A 15,578-nucleotide genomic window follows, 5' to 3' on the forward strand; every position below is an offset into this window, starting at 1 on the left:
AAGATACTTTACTAAAATGATACAAGGCTAAAACAACATGTCTTACATGGACCAACTCAAAGATCTGTCACTATACTCAGAATTCTAGAAACTGCTAAGGGGTGACCTGTGTCTAGTGTACAAGTCATTCTCTGACCAAATACTGATAGATTTTTACTGCACATCAAGTTATATGGCATCAGAATACTCCAATCTGGGGATCTAAATCTCTTCTGCAACATAACAGAATGGTTTGGAGGGACATGTATATCTCATAGAGACTCCCCATCCACATAAAACAAAGTTCATCCCTGTCCATATGCAAGCGGAACGTGGATCTATGGGTAGGAAACAGAACATTTATCTTGAGACTGCCCCCCAGTACTACTAATGGACAGAGACCAGCTCCTAAATACTTTGTCCCACACATGTATTCCCTCAAATTATCTACGGCATGATCCCAGTTATTCCCTTTATGGGTCATGTATAATTATCAACCATGGGATGGGTGAGGCCAGTGTCTAAGCAAGTGGGATAGGTTAATTTGAGCACAAAAAGGGAAACTGGCTAGGGTTAAAATGGCCCACAAGGACAGGTGGCCTACTAATTATCTATGAAGCTATTAAACCTATGAGAGAAAGCACAGATGAGATTTTCTTCCCACCACCTTTACACATTATTTACAGGCCCTGTACAAAACTTTATACCCCACATAGATGTAAGAAGTTGAAGAAACATTGGATTAGGCTTCCCATCATGGCTCAGATGTAGAAAATAGTTTGTGACATCAGTGCATTGTTTTTCCAAACTGGTGAATGGCGGTTCTGTGAATGTTTAGGGGCAGAGATAAGACCATAGTTTCATGACTAGTGTTAGGACTTTGTGCAGCTTCATTTATGTACCATATTATGATGGTGATGTTAGTGACCACATAAATAACGCCTAGGTCTACGCAGTTTATGGATGCTCTGACAGCCATAGCCACCATCAGCATCACTTTAATAAGATGTGCTTTTTCATCTGTGAGAAGAGCACACCATTTGGACTAAGCAAGATTGAGGCCATGCCTGCATGTAATGTTTAAAATTGTTATCTTTAGAACCTTAGACAGAAAAAACAGAGGAAGGGTATGTTAAAATGATGCTACACACAGATATAAAACAAGTTCAGTTGTTTTAGAAGTGAGGGAGAGTCAGAAGATCATGTGATCTATATGGTGTTTACACTGGTCTCAAATATGCTAAAGAAAATTCTGGGACCTCTTCATGTGAATCCTAGGATTCTTTATCATCAGTATGCCTGCTAGTATGTTAGTCAGAGTGATCTGATTCTGTCTAGCAGAAATTCTGGACTTATATTCATCCCCCTCAACCACGAATCTGATGTCATTTTCCAACCTTGGATCCTACTCAGCCATTTACACTAGTCTCACGGTGGATTCAGCTCTCGATCTCCTCCCTTTACCCACAATGCCACACCATCGTGAAATACCTCAGATCTTGTTTGCTGCCACATCTTTCGGATGTGGATTTGCTGCTCTCAAGTTAAGAGTTTAAATAGGAATCTTTATATCGTTATTTTTGACATTTTTATCTGTAATATCTTTTTCTTCTTCCTTCCTTTGCCTTTATAATGGAATTTTCTTAACATTCAAACCCTTTTCTAATATTTTAAACTCTTTTTCTAGTAGGCCTTTCTAGCCTTTGTCAAAATACCATTGGTCGTACTCTATCGCTCTCTATCCTTTCTGTCTACCCAAACTTAGATTAGGGTACTTTTGAAATGCCATTGTTGGTATTTTTTTCCTCTGTTGTTCTGTTTAACAAAAAAAAAAAAACCTCTCTCTTGTTTTGTTTTTCGATATTGCTGACAAGCCTACAGGCTTTAAGAAATGCACTTCCTGTGGACACAATATCCCTAATTCTGATGCCCGCAAGAAGTGCATTTACTGTTTTGGTGCTGCCCATCTAGAAGTTGACTGCTCCATTTGTTCACTGTTCAACTCCCATGCATTAAGTGAAAGAAGAAACAAGTTGGTCTTAAAAGGCTTATTTCTTTCTTCCTCTGCTCTGTCCAGTAAACCTGATAAAGGAAAGCATGGCTCATCTCTAAAAGAAAAGGAGTCCAGGAAATGGCTCCTTGACCGTTCTTCTCGTTTGGCTCTGATTCCTGAGTCACCAGCTAAAGTTTCTAAGAAACAGGATTTGACATCAACCTCAGATCCTACAGCTCCAAGCACCTAATTTCCTTGGATCTGATCTCCATCTTTCTCCCTGGTTCCAATATCTCCTCGGCTCCATTCATCTTTCTTACAAGAGACACCAAGGAAACCCTCCAGACCACCTTTTGTTCTGAGGCAAAAGTGGATAGAATGATGAGGAAGTTTCTCAGGGCTCAGATCTAGATGGGGGTAATTCTGTCTGTCTCCTTGAGCCTGCCCTCTTCTCAACTTCATGTTATATCTCGTTCTCTGATCTGAGCAGTGGTTTTGGAGCCCTTGGATCTGAGATCTTCAAAAATGTCTTTGGTCAGATCCAAAGATAGGCTGTTCTTCCACTCTCACCATGCCCTTGAGTCGCCTTGCTCCAATCTCTTTGGAGCAGGATGACTCTTAGAAGCATTTGGCATTGGCTCTGTGGGATTAGGATCAACTCTGAATCTGTCACTGCTGTCCTTGCCTCTTGGTGCCTTGGAAGTGGATAGCTCGGCTCCGATTCCTTCCTCGAGGCAGGGCTTTATGAGGATTCAGAGTTCTGTTAAGGTAGTTTTGGTGCTGGTGCGACTGGCTGTTGCTTCTCCTGGACCATCTGCTTTTGAGATAGTGGAGAAGGCTTTCTCTATATCCTAGAGAGGACATGCTTACCCTCGTCAGATCCAATTATTTTTCTTCCATCAGATTTAAGCTCTGAGCCTCTCATGTCTCTTCCATTGGGACAGCCACTCTGTACTAGCCTTCAGACAGTCCTCATTCAGAACTCCCCAACCACTTCCAATACTTCACCAGGCCATCCCACTGATAAGTTCACTAGAAAGACAAGAATGAAAACAGCCAGCACTGTACGGAGATTCCAAGACTTTAAGTCTTAATCTTGTTCTTGACACATGTAAAAACATATTAGGAAGGCCCAAAACCTCCTAAATCTTGAACCACAGACTGGTTTTGGCCAAAAGCCTTTATCAATGTCACCAAGCAAGCAATGATGTCCCTTTATATATGAAAGCAATCACCCTCATCGCTAATACAAAATCTCCAGCAATTAACAACCCGACTGTTCCAAAACACAAATCACACACAGACATACCATGAATGAACAATGTAAATATACCTATACATAATATATAAACCAACCATATATAAGAAAATTAACATAAATCTTTAGAAATGTTCATTCAGACCTGGAGGAAATAACCCACCCAGTCTGATGATCCAGGCTTTTTCTTTTTTTTGTTTGTTTAAAAATCCGTGCCAACTAGTTTTATTAAATCTAGGGCTCCCAACCTTATCAATAACCGTAAAATGAAAACTGGCCGTATTATGAACCAGAGTGTGTTTATAAAGTGCACTGGTCACAACTTTATTTTTTATATTACTAAAATGTTCCGAAATCCACAGTTTAAGAGATCTGGATGTTTGTCCAATGCAAAAAGCAGAACAATGACAGACAGCCAGATATACCACCCAATTACTGCTGCAACTGGCAAATGTCTAGATTTCAAAAACACGTTTAGTATTTTTAGTGGTAAATTCCTTAGTTTTAAGAACATATCTACAAAAACTGCAATGTTCATAGGTTCGGGCATTGTACTCAATCATTGGTCTGATGCTACTTTAGCTGAGTCTGACATGGCGCCAGGGGTACATTGTTCACAGGGGAAACATCCAAATAATCTTGTGCCATCTAATGTATGTTGAATCTTCTGAATGAAAAAATGGTATTTTTTATAAAAACTAAAGTAGCCACCTAAAGTGACACCCCTGCAGAAGGAAAAGGCACATCTATTATGTAGTACTTGCCCAAAATACTCATCAGACAACAAAATATCCCAATGTCACTGGGACAAATGTCCAGATCTCTTAAACTACAGATTTTGGAACATTTAAGTAATATAAAAAATAAAGTTGTGACCAATGCACTTTATAAACACACTCTGGTTCATAATAGGCCAATTTTCATTTTACGGTTATTGATAAGGTTGGGAGCCCTAGATTTAATAAAACTAGTTGGCATGGATTTTTAAACAAAAAAGAAAAAGCATGGATCATCAGACTGGGTGGGTTATTTCCCCAGGTCTGAATGAACATTTGTAAAGATTTGTTAATTTTCTTATATATGGTTGGTTTATATATTATGTATAGGTATATTTACATTGTTCATTCATGGTATGTTTGTGTGTGATTTGTGTTTTGGAACAGTCGGGTTGTTAATTGCTGGAGATTTTATATTGGTGATGAGGGTGATTGCTTTCATATATAAAGGAACATCATTGATTACTTGATGACACTGATAAAGGCTTATGGCCAAAAACTGGTCTGTGGGTCAAGATTTAGGAGGTTTTGGGTCTTCCTAATATGTTTTTACATGTGTCAAGAACAAGATTAAGACTTAAAGTCTTGGAATCTTCATACAGTGCTGGCTGTCTTCATTCTTGTGTTTCTGAATTTTGGCCTTTGCACTTGCCGTCCGTGCAAAGCTACGTGTTTGGGTTGTTCACTAGAAAGACGACGTGCAAAAGGAGATAACTAGATTCCCCTTAGGAATCTGTCACCAAAGACACAGAGTTTGATGAAGGGGAGGGTTCCCCCAGATCTCCACCTGATAATGTCTCCAATGGAGAGCTCCTGGAGCTTCTTAAACAGAGAGGTGGAGGGTCGTTCGAAGCACCTTATCAAGAGGAGTCAGTGTTTCTGGAGGGTTTTGGGGCTGGCCCGGCTACATCTTGGGTAGTTTCTCTGGCTGATGAGTTGCTTGATCTTATCTCACAGAAAGCATGGAAGGAGCTGGATAGTATGGAATCCATATCTAAGAGGCCAGATAAGCTTTTATTTCCACCCAAAGACAGGGCCCACTATAGCAGGGGAGTCCCAGTAGATGACATGGTGGTGATGGCAGCCAGTAAGAGCGAGCTTGCAGACCACAGCTCATTTGTCCATCCCCCTAATTGGGAGTCTAGGGTCTTTGACAGATTTGGCAAGTACATTTATGCTTCAGGGACATTTGTTCTTTGGTTGCTGAATTATTTGGCACACTTTACCAGATTACAAAGAGATTTGACCTAGGAGCTTTCCAAATCTCTTTCAGGGTCCACGCCTGTGGAGGACCAGAAAAAAGTTCTTCACAACTGGATACCCTTCAGTCTATTTCCAACATGTCCATAAGGCTGATCTTTTATACAGCTGAGGGTACTTCGAGGACTGCAGGTTCAGGCATTGCAGTCAGGAGGCACACCTGCATGTGTCTGTATGATTTTGCAGTGCCTATCAAGTCTTCGTTCATCAATACTTCTTTTGATGGGTCATCATTGTTCAGCCCCAAAGTTAAGGAAACATTCTCTAGAAAAGAGCAAGATGGAAAGAACCTGCCTGCTGCTGTTGGGATCCATTTTTCTACCCCTCAGAGGTCCTTCTTCAGGAATAAATGAGATGGTAAAAAGATGTTGTTCTGCAAGTCCCAAGGGGCTTTCCAGGACTCGTGAACAGATAGTTCTTCCCAGGACAGAGGGGGAGGGGGCTCTCTAATGGAAGATGCCATACTCAGGGCAGGGGTGGCCTGCAGAAGAAAAGGCTTCAGAGATACCTTCTCTGAAAAGCCCTACCAGTGATCCCGAATGGTTGCCTGACTGTTGTACTCTGGAAGCAGTCGGGGGATTGCTTATCTTTGCACTCAGAAGCCTGGGCAGCCATCAAGACACTCGGGTGCAGAAAATTATATCCAGAGGTTATCTCATACCATTTTCCCAAATTCCTCCAACAAAAATGAAAAACATTCCTGGTATTCCATCAAATCAGAGGGAAGCAGTAGCCTTGGAAATAGTAAAGCTGCTAGAAAAAAAGTTCCCCCAGACCAACAAGAATCCAGAACTTACTCAAGATTTTTTTTAGTGCCAAAGAAGACAGGGAACTTGAGATCAGTTCTAGATCTCAGGCAACTAAACCAATATGTAAAACACTCAAAGTTCTGGATGGTCATGGATCAGTCCATTCTGCCACTACTGTGAAAGTTTGATTGGATATGTTTGATAAATTTCCATGATGCATACTATCATATCAAAATGAACAGGCATTACAGAAGGCACCAGCTCTTCCAGCTGGGAGACAGTCATTACCAGTTCAGAGGACTGCCCTTTGGCCTCACCACAGCCCCCAGTGTGTTCACCAAATGCATGGTATTGGTAGCGGCTCACCTGAGACGGTTGGAGTTCCATGTGTTTCCACACCTAGACGACTGGCTCCTTACCACCCCATCCAGGCATCTACTGATTCAAGAAAGGGATTACTTGCTCCGATTATGTCATCACCTGGGTATTACAATCAAACACACCAAATCACAACTTACGGCTACTCAGACTCTGGAATTCATAGGTGCTTGTCTAGACATGATCAACCAGATAGCTTTGCTTCCTCTAACAAGAGTTCATACTCTCAAATTACAGGTCATGAAAGTGATCTCCCTTTCTTACCATACAGCAAGGCTAGTCCTTCAAGCCTTAGGACTGATGGCAGTGGCAATAACTTTAGTTCTGTTAGCCAAATTTCATATGTGGGTCCTGCAGTGGACTATTTCAGTGCAGTGGTTTATTTTTCAGCATCCCTTAAGCATTCCAGTCAAGATTTCCAAAGTTTTCAAGGAATATCTTCTTTGTTAGATTCATTCAGAAAAATGTTGTCAAGGTTGCCCCTTTATTGTCTCATAGCCAGTAGCTACAGTCACCATGGACGCATCCCAAATTGTGTGTGAGGGGTGGGCATTTTTTGGGAAGGACAGTCCAAGGTTCATGGTCCCCGGAAGAGGCCAATTTGCACATCAATGTCCTGGAAATGTGTGCAGTCCTACTAGCAGTGCAGGCTTTTGAAGATGTTCTCCCCTTAGGGATGATTGTGATATAAACAGACAACATGTCAGTAGTCTGATACATCAACAAACATGGGGGGAACCAGATCTTACTCGTGTCAGTGAGAGTGTGGCAATGGGCGATCTCTTCCAGTAACTTTCCTATGGCAATGCACATACCAGGGAAAACCAATGTGCTTGCAGACAGACTAAGCAGGTCCATTTTGATACCTCGTGAGAGGTCTCTCAAAGAAAGAGTGGCGGAAAAGATCTTTGATTGATGGTGCCAGCTATGCTGTGATCTTTCTGCTTCTCCCCTCAATAACAAGTACAGCAGGTTCTTCATCTAGGTCACTCCACAGGGGGAGTCACCGAGAGATGCTCTAGTCCATGACTGGCCTTCTGGTCTCCTTTACACTTACCCCATTACTCCTCATCCCCAAATTTCTAAAGAAAGCATCCTGGTTAAAGTGAACAGTCATTTTCATTGCACCCTTTTGGCCTCATCAGGTTTAGTTCCCCTTCCCCTGCCTTGATCTTCTGTATCCACCTTCAGTACAAATCCATATCCAGACCTACTGTTTCATCCGACAGGGATGAAATTCCTGGTCGTCAATGACCTCAAGTAGACTGCATGGTTTCTGCAGTTCCACTAATGGCTAGACTCTCCAGGCTTTCCTCCCCAGTTCAACATATTATTTTATCCTCTCAGATGCTTTCCTCTACGAATATACATAAAAGTAAATGGAATAGATTTTTCAGTTTGGGCCCTTCAAAGACACCTGGACCCTTTCTTGCCTCAGTCTTAGCATTTCTCGTCTTTTTGGCTTCCAATTTTAACAATGGAGCTAGTTATTCTACTATTAAAGTTCAATTAGCGGCCATTTCAAATTTTCACTGAGGTGACAATCATTCCTCTTTGGCTTCCTTGAAATTGTGCTAGGTCTTCCTTAAGGGTACTTTTTTACTCAGGTCCCCAGGAAAGATTCTACACCCCCTTGGGATTTGGCTATTCTGTTACACGCTCTTACCATATCCCTTCTGAGCCCTCAGCTAAGACTGATCTTAGGTTTTTGTCCTGGAAAACAATTTTTCTGGTTGTTATTACTTCTGCTACTGCTAGATGAGTATCTGAACTCCAAGCCCTCTCACTGACATCTCCATACTTGACGTTCCATAAGGATAAGGTTTTACACATGAACCCACCTTTTTTATGTAAGGTGGCTTCCGAATCCAACATAAATCAGGTCATCAGTTTGCCTGTTTAATTTCTGAAATTTTAAAACAAAGGAGAATACATGCTGCATCTTCTGCACATACATCAGCAGCTTAGATTTTATCTGAACAGAACCAAAGACTTCAGGAAAACTGACCAATTATTTGTATCCTTCTCCAAGACCAAACTGAGTAAAGCAGTGCTAAAGTAACCCTAGCTAAATGGCTGACTGACTGTATTGCCTCTGTTTATAAAGAAAGAGGGTTATCCTTACCTTGGCCCCCAGATGCACACTCCTTGAGGTCTGCAGCCATTTCATCTGCTTTCTGTCCAAGAGCATCCAAAGATTATACTTGTTCAGCTGCCACTTGGTCCAATACTCATTACAAGTTAGACATATTTTCCAGCAGTATTGCCACATTTGGTTCCACTGTACTCTGCAATATCCTTCCATGAGGACCAGCCAAGGTTCATCTAGCTGATGACTCTGTCCCATCAGTTGAGGAATGAATGAATGATAATGACAACATCAGATACAAAAGTTATGTACTCACCATAACGATGGATATGTGTTGTCCATTTTCTTCATTCTTTCTCAGCTCCCAGCCCCCCGCCCCCTTCCTTTTCTTACTAGTGAGACCTAAAAGGGATGTCCTTTTGGGAACCCACCTGTTCCCTGTTTGGGCTCCAGCCTTTCTATATATTTATATATATATATATATATATATATATATATATATATATATATATATATATATATATATATATATATATATGGGTCCCCCTCACATGGTCGACAGTTCATATAATCGACACTCATTTGGTCGACAGTTCATTTGGTCGACAAGCAGATTTGCCCCCTTCCCCAATGTTGTGCAACCCTGGAGTTGATATATATAGTTACGGGGGGTGGGGGGCACAGCCCCCCACATTGGGGGGTGTGGGGGGCATAGCCCCCCAACTAAAATGCTTGTCGATCAAATGAACTGTCGACCAAATAAACTGTCGACCATGTCAGGTAGACCCATATATATATATATATATATATATATATATATATATATATATATATATTAGTGCTGGAGTAGCAAACTCGATCTGAGGCATGTCAGGATGGTGGGTTATTGTGTGTAAAGGGAGGAGTTCAAAAGCTGGTTCCATGAGTCTAGTGAAAACAACTGAGTCATATACAAGGTCGGCTTTGAGATCCATCAGTTGAGGAAAAATGAAAATGGACAACACAGATACATCTTTATGATGAGCACATATATCAGGAATGGTATCCTTTCATTCTTTAAAAATATCTTTGCATCACTTGTATCGAGGACACCTCCTGTGGCACCTTTTTTTCTGACAAGAGGATTTCATATGACTGTTTCTCATTCAATGTAAGTTCCAGTGAGGCCAGAAACAAAATTACAAACTTAACTGATGTAAGAGTGAGTGACTGAATGGGATGAAGAAGTTGTCTAAATAAGGACAAATAAATATAAAGAACCACCATCTTGGTGTTCCCAATCTCTGGGTTAAGGCATTTAGAAGCATCCTGTATGTTGTCACTAGCGCAGTTAGTACAAAGTACAATGAAAATGATTACTCCTCATCTGGAATCTTAGAAATCTTCTTTTCCCTGTGTCCTAGACACACTCCAGCTCTAGTCAGTGTGCCTTGTATATATTTATTATTTATTTATTTATTATTTATTGCATTTGTTTACCGGGAAAGTCCACTGGGCCAGAGATGAGCCCATTTTCAGTGGAGGCCCGGGGAGAAAAACACCACATGTAATTACATAAAAGAACATATAATACAGAATATATCAGGTAGTGGTAGTACATTAGATAAGTGAATAAGAGCATACAATAATATGACATGAATTACAATACAGTAGTGAGGTGATAACATTGTATAACATGGTGACATTGGTAAAAAATTATTAAAATCATGATAGAAGTATAGAAATAGGAGGTGTGGATGGTAGGTAAGGTTGTTAAAGGAGAGAGAAGATTGTATAAAGGAAACGGAGACAGAAGGCTTAGAGTAGAGATAGCGCTGGCTAGTGTCAACAGGAGCAGTAGGTGTAAAGGAGGGAAAGAAAAGGAAAGTCTAGGTGAAGAGATAGGATGACATGGTTTTGGGGAGGGGGTCAGGTAATGCAGTTTTGATTAAGGGTGCAGGTGCATATCCAGTGTGATGAGAGGTGAAGTTTAAGGGAGTTTTTAAAAGCAGTGGAGCTACTGATAGTTCTTATTGAAGGAGGTAGTTTACTCCAAAGCTTGGAGACAGTGAAAGAGTAATGCATTTGACCAGCTAAGAGCTTAGGTTTATCAGTATTTAGTAACATTTTGTTTTCTGACCTTAAGTGTCGATTTGGATGGTAGATGGTTAAGATGTCAGTTAGGGCTGGGCAGATTTCTGGGAAGTAAATGATTTTATGGGCAGTAGTAAGTTGTAGGTGTGTGAGGTAATGGGGAAGTTCCAACCAATTAAGTTGTTGTAGTGTGGAACAGTGGGGAGAGGAGAATTTAGCATCTGTAGCAAATTTGGCAACTTTATTATAACATGTATTGAGTTTAGTTTTTAGGGAGGACTAAATATTGGTTAGGATGGGGGCGCCGTATAGGAGTGCAGGAAGCAGGAATGAGGAGGCAAGAGCTTTTTTTGCAGAGAAGGTGAGAAAATAATTGTGCTTATAGAGGGCACCTAGCTTTTGATGTTTTTTTTATGTTATTCTGGCTATGAAGGTCAAAAGTTAAGTTATCGTCAATGATGAGACCAAGCAGTTTGGTACTGGGAACAACATTAATATCAATATTATTTTGGGAATGAGCTGAAAAGTCAGACTTATTAACTGGGTTAGATTTTTTTGGGGGGGGTAAATATTATCAGTTTGGTTTTGTTGGGGTTAAGGGCAAGATGATTCTGTGACATCCAGGATTCAGTTGAGGTAAAAGCCTCTTGGGTAAGGTGCTGCAATGTAGAGGCAGATTTGGAAGAGCAGATAATGGTAGAATCGTCAACATATTGGATTACAGTACTGTGGGTAAGAATTTTATGAAGGTCATTGATGAATAAACTAAATAAAAGGGTACCCAGTATGGAACCCTGGGGGACTCCTGTGTTGGTGTTGTTGAAAGGAGAGGAGCAGCATTGCCATATGGTGGCTTGTCGCCTATGACTGAGATAGCTGGAAAATCACTGAAGGGTGGAGGGAGAGGTGCCAAGGTTAGAGAGTTTAGTAAGCAGAAGGGAGTGGGAAACTGCATTGAATGCCTTCAATAGATCCAGGAAGAGTACGGAGGCTATGCATCCATCATCCCTGGCTCTATTAACAGTGTCCAGGAAGGAAATGAGAGCAGTGTTATTGCTATGTCCTGGCCTAAAGCCATATTGAGTGGGGGAAAGGAGGTGGCTTGTAGTCATGCGTCTTAGGAGATGAGTGTGAATGTACTTCTCTAGTATTTTTGAGATGGGAGACAGAATGGCAATGGGCCGGAAGTTGGGAATGTCAGAGCTGTTGCCACCTTTATGAAGTGGAAGAACATATGCTTTTTTCCAGATATCAGGTATGCAGGATTCCTGAATGGATCTTTTAAGGAGGATACTGATGAGATATGCAATTGAGGTGGCAGATAGCTGTAAGAATTCTGCAGGTAGGTCATCTGGGGCATTGATGCATGGTTTTAGTTTGTGAAGGAGCTTTTGTATGGTGGAGGTAGATATGGGGGACACTAAGAAAGTTGGTAATGAAGGTGATATGGCAAGTGGCGTGGCGGGGTGTGGTAGGTTAGTGTTGATGGGTGGGAAGGTGGTAGTAAGTTTAACAATACTATCGATGAAATAAGAATTAAAGAGAGAGGCTAATTCAGTGGGTGTTTTTTCTGCATCAGGGCATGGATTGTGGATTGTTCCAGGCTGGAGTAAGGAGTTGATTGTTCCCCAGAATTTCTTGGGGTTATGATTATGTTGGTTTTGGAGGCTTTGGAAGTAATCTTTTTTTGTTTTTGAGAACTAAACGTTTGGCCTGGTTGCAAAGTTGTTTGTATTGGATGAGGGTAGCAGGAGCTTTGTTTTTTAGCCAGGCTTTCCAAGCTTTATCCCTAGAGGACATAATTTGCTTTGTTGGTTTAGTGAGCCATTTGGCATGTTTTGTCTTGACTCTTGTTAACCGAAGAGGGGCAAGAGAGTTCAGGATAGTCAGAAATGTAGTATTAAAAAAATCTACAGCATCATTAAGAGGGAGAGATTTTAGTGGATTCCAGTTAGTATTTTGCAAAGCTTCATTAAGAGTAGTTGGGGAGAATTGGGACAAATTCCGGGTGCATCTATACTGGTGTTTGTTAGGTAGGGTGGTAGGCTTACGTATTATGAATGTTGGAGAGTGGTCACTTATACTGTCTGCAAGAGTACCAGAGGAGGATATGTTATCAGGGTCAGAAACCATGATCCAATCCAAGATTGAACCTTTGTTATTCTTAGTGTCAGGTCTGGTGATATCAGAAATAAGCTGGGTATAGCTGTGGAGGTTGATGTCTAATGAGTGATTGTTATTGGAGATATCTAACCAATTAATATTTACATCGCTTAGGATTAGTGTTTCATTTTTACGTTATTGGTAGTCCAGGCAAGGATGTCTTCTAGAATGGGAATATTGTTGCCTGGGGGAATGTATTTGATTATAATGCATAGTTTTTTATAGTTATTCAATTTAAAATAGGTGATAAGTAATTCTGTGGTAGAGAAGGAGGGAATGGGCTTAGAATATGGAAATACTGAAAAGGTATTTTGATATAATAAGGCAATGCCTCCACCTTTTTTGTGAAGTCTATCTAATCTGAGGCAGGAATTCTGAATCCTTTATGTATGGTTTTAGCCAAGTCTCAGTTATGATTAAGAAGTCAGGTTTATATTGACTTAACCATGCATGTAGAAGATGGGTTTTGTTTCTAATACTTTGAATGTTGATATTAGTGAGATTGAGGGATCTTGTTGAGTTAGGGGTGTTATGAGTAGAAGAAGGACCAGGGTTAGGGTGGATGTTACCACACTGGACTAGGTTAGGATAACTAGGAGGCATTTTTGGATACAGCTTCCTTTTTGGATCTTTGACATGGTTTTGTGTAAGGTCCCTAGTAAGTCTGTATTGTGTGGAGAGGATTGTTGGTCTCCTTTGTAGAATAATATTAGAGTCATATAGACTACAGCAGATTGTTGAGTAGCTGTAGGAGATGGGAATGTAGGTAGATGTTGTTGATGTAGGTATGGGGGGTATACATGTTGGGTGAAGTGATGAGAGTTGTAGATGGAGAGAGAGAGGTATATGGAGAATAAAAGGAGAAGGATGTTGTAAAATGAGGGCATGTTTGAGAGGAGTGGTGTTCCCTGCTTAGATATGGAAAGTTTCTGGAAAAAGAAAATGTGGATAGGTATTAGGTCAGATGTAGAGGTAGGAGTGTATGGTGATATAAGTGAAGAAAGGAGTAAGGTGGTTAGATATAGGAAATGAGAAGTGGAAGGTGATAACAGACTAAGGAAGAGGTTAGGAGTATAGAAACTGTAGCTGTCAGGTAGGAGTCCTGTAGAAGAGCAAGTAGGTTGAATGTGTAGAGTAGATGAGATGGAAGTTAGGGTGTGGTGTGGAAGGGTGAAGATGGATTGGAGGAGTCTGGGTGGGTGTGGCTTGGTTAGGTATAAGTGTAATTGAAATGGGGGTGGGTGAGAATGGGGGTATAATGTCTTAATGTCTCAGAACACTCCCCTCTCATTCCCATCTGCTCCTTCTCCCTAATGTTGCCAACTCATTAGCCACCTGTAATTCCATCATTCTCCTTTGATGCTTCTCATGCTGCAGACACTACATCCTTTGCCACCTCACCTCCAAAGCAGCCTTAGCCAGATTTCCATTTCATGTGCACCTTAAGTCACCTATCCCACCCATTTAGCAACCAGTCAATAGGGTTATTTATTATCGTGTCCTATTCCTGAATCACTGTCAGTCTTCTTTTTCTATATGCAAGCACATGTTGTGGTACAGTGCTCCCTAGTGACCACTGTGAGGCTGTAATTTTGGGGCAGTCTGGGAAAAGGATACAAGAATGATCATGAGGATCTACTTTTGACCTGAGTGGAGGAGGTCACACACCCTTTGTATAAAGGGAAGGGCTGTTGAGACAGAAAACAAAAATGTTTGTGCCTCAGTGAGAAGGAGTTAAAATGGACAAGAGTAAGGATTCTTGGAGGATACTAGCCAGAATGTTGACTGAAAGAGAATGCAGAGTAACAGGAATGTATCTGTGGAACTACTTGGGGGACAGATAGAATTCTGCCAAAGGAATTTTTGGAACCTTATGCTGGAAGTACCTGTGTTCAGGGAGGAACTAGGGATACAACTCAAGCCTGACCCAAGCTGAGGAAACTAGAATTGTTACCACTTGCATTTGTTTCAGTAACTTTTTAGAGCACAGTTATACATGTTTATGTTTTAAGTTGTTACGTCACTGTAAGTGAGGTATACCACTAGTTCCTTTCTTATTGTCTGAAGTGGCACCTACCACCTTGACTGTACTGAATCTTTCAGCTAGTTTGATATCCACCTTATTACGTACAAATCTACATTTAGGTCTGTTAGCTTATTTACAATTCAAGCATAGGAGATGGTGTCAAATACTTTTGCTAAATCTGGATAGGCTGTGTGGACTGAGTAACCACAGTCCACTGCCTCCATGACCTTCTTGAAGATGTTAACTAAATAAAGTAGACATGACCTTCACATAACAAACCCAAATTGTTGAGGGTTATAGCACTTGACTGTTCCACCATCTGAACATTCAGATTTGCATGTAATGATAGTTATCTCAGGAAATTGTTCTGATTTTTTTTATTATTTCTCCAGGTGGAATAATTGTGAGCATAGGCTTTCTGCTGTGAGCATCAATTCCTTATTTTTCATAAATCTTTAAAAGCTACTTGTGATTCCTCCTTAATCAGTCTATTTAATTTTCAGCATATTTTCTAGGTACATGCAATACTGCAAACATTCTGAGTAAACTGAGTATAAACAAGTTCTTGCCTTTCTCTATTAACAGAACTAAAAGTTTTAAGCACTTTTAAACAAACTTTATGCAGTTTGTTAAAGCCAAGGAAGGGAAACTTAATTATTATCCTGACTATTGCTGGACAGATGTCAGTTTATATCCAAGCAGAAAATCACTTTCAGGGCCTGCCAGGGCTTCCTTTATCAAAGCCCTTTTGAGTTCTTATGCTGGATTTATTGGGGGGATTTGCCAGGATATCTGAAATTATGTGACCTGACCTTGACATTCATACATGTGGTA

At 40.7% G+C, this 15,578-nt stretch overlaps 1 protein-coding gene across 1 annotated transcript in view; it reads left to right on the forward strand.

Annotated features, from left to right (window-relative positions):
* Positions 1-15,578, forward strand: part of LOC122792954 (integrin beta-2-like) — a 1,413,174-nt gene that overhangs the window by 1,045,133 nt on the left and 352,463 nt on the right. The gene's annotated exons all lie outside the window — the stretch shown is intronic.

This window comes from Protopterus annectens, chromosome 2.part0, assembly GCF_019279795.1.
Source record: "Protopterus annectens isolate FY-2018-M chromosome 2.part0, PAN1.0, whole genome shotgun sequence".
In the NCBI taxonomy this organism is placed as follows: domain Eukaryota; kingdom Metazoa; phylum Chordata; order Ceratodontiformes; family Protopteridae; genus Protopterus; species Protopterus annectens.